At 42.3% G+C, this 1,737-nt stretch overlaps 1 non-coding gene across 1 annotated transcript; it reads right to left on the bottom strand.

Moving 5' to 3' along the window:
- Positions 1-533: 533 nt before the first annotated feature.
- LOC130972271 (small nucleolar RNA R71) lies at positions 534-641 on the bottom strand. The gene has a single exon (XR_009083461.1). It is a non-coding gene; the product is annotated as a small nucleolar RNA R71 (small nucleolar RNA).
- Positions 642-1,737: the final 1,096 nt, after the last annotated feature.

The raw sequence follows: 1,737 nt of genomic DNA on the forward strand, positions 1-1,737 counted from the left end.
GGAACAAAGACAAAAGCATTCTTGTTGAAGCTGACCCTGAACCTGAAAGGACCTTGAAGCGAAAGCTAAGAGAAGCTAAGGCACAACTCTCTGTAGAGGACCTCACAGAAATCTTCAAAGAAGAAGACATGGCAGCCGAAAACAACAACAATGCAAACAATGCAAGGAAGGTGCTGGGTGACTTTACTGCACCTACTCCCGACTTCTATGGGAGAAGCATCTCTATCCCTGCCATTGAAGCAAACAACTTTGAGCTTAAGCCTCAATTAGTTTCTCTAATGCAACAGAATTGCAAGTTCCATGGACTTCCATTGGAAGATCCTCATCAGTTCTTAGCTGAATTCTTGCAAATCTGTGACACTGTCAAGACTAATGGGGTTGACCCTGAGGTCTACAGACTTATGCTATTCCCTTTTGCTGTAAGAGACAGAGCTAGGACATGGTTGGACTCACAACCTAAAGAAAGCCTGGACTCATGGGAAAAGCTAGTTAATGCCTTCTTGGCAAAGTTCTTTCCACCTCAAAAATTGAGTAAGCTTAGAGTGGAAGTCCAAACCTTCAGACAGAAGGATGGAGAATCCCTCTACGAAGCTTGGGAAAGATACAAACAATTGATCAGAAAGTGTCCATCTGATATGCTTTCTGAATAGAGCATCATAGGTATTTTCTATGATGGTCTCTCTGAACTATCCAAGATGTCTTTGGATAGCTCTGCTGGAGGATCTCTTCATCTGAAGAAGACGCCTACAGAAGCTCAAGAACTAATTGAAATGGTTGCAAATAACCAATTCATGTACACTTCTGAAAGGAATCCTGTGAACAATGGGACAAATCAGAAGAAAGGAGTTCTTGAGATTGATACTCTGAATGCCATTCTGGCTCAGAACAAGATATTGACTCAACAAGTCAATTTGATTTCTCAAAGTCTGTCTGGAATGCAAAATCCACCAAGCAGTACTAAGGATGCTTCATCTGAAGAAGAAGCTTATGATCCTGAGAACCCTTCAATGGAAGAGGTGAATTACCTAGGAGAACCCTATGGAAAAACCTATAATTCTTCATGGAGAAATCATCCAAATTTCTCATGGAAGAATCAACAGAGACTTCAACAAGGTTTCAACAACAATAATGGTGGAAGAAACAGGTTTAGCAATGGCAAGCCTTTTCCACCATCTTCTCAGCAACAGACAGAGAATTCTAAGCAGAACCACTCTGACTTAGCAACCATGGTCTCTGATCTAATCAAAACCACTCAAAGTTTCATGACTGAAACAAGGTCCTCCATTAGGAATTTGGAGGCACAAGTGGGACAGCTGAGCAAGAAAGTCACTGAACTCCCTCCTAGTACTCTCCCAAGCAATACAGAAGAAAATCCAAAAGGAGAGTGCAAGGCCATCAACATGGTCGAATTTGGAGAGGAAGGAGAGGCAGTGAACGCCACTGAGGAAGACCTCAATGGACGTCCACTGGCCTCCAAGGAGTTTCCCAATGAGGAACCATGGGAATCTGAGGCTCAAAATGAGACCATAGAGATTCCATTGGACTTGCTTCTGCCTTTCATGAGCTCTGATGAGTATTCCTCCTCTGAAGAGGATGAGTATGTCATTGAAAAGCAAGTTGCTAAATACCTTGGAGCAATCATGAAGCTAAATGACAAGTTATTTGGAAATGAGACTTGGGAGAACAAACCTCCTTTGCTCACCAAAGAACTGGATGACTTGTCTAGGCAGAAATTAT

The sequence above is a fragment of the Arachis stenosperma genome, chromosome 3 (genome assembly GCF_014773155.1).
Source record: "Arachis stenosperma cultivar V10309 chromosome 3, arast.V10309.gnm1.PFL2, whole genome shotgun sequence".
NCBI lineage: Eukaryota > Viridiplantae > Streptophyta > Magnoliopsida > Fabales > Fabaceae > Arachis > Arachis stenosperma.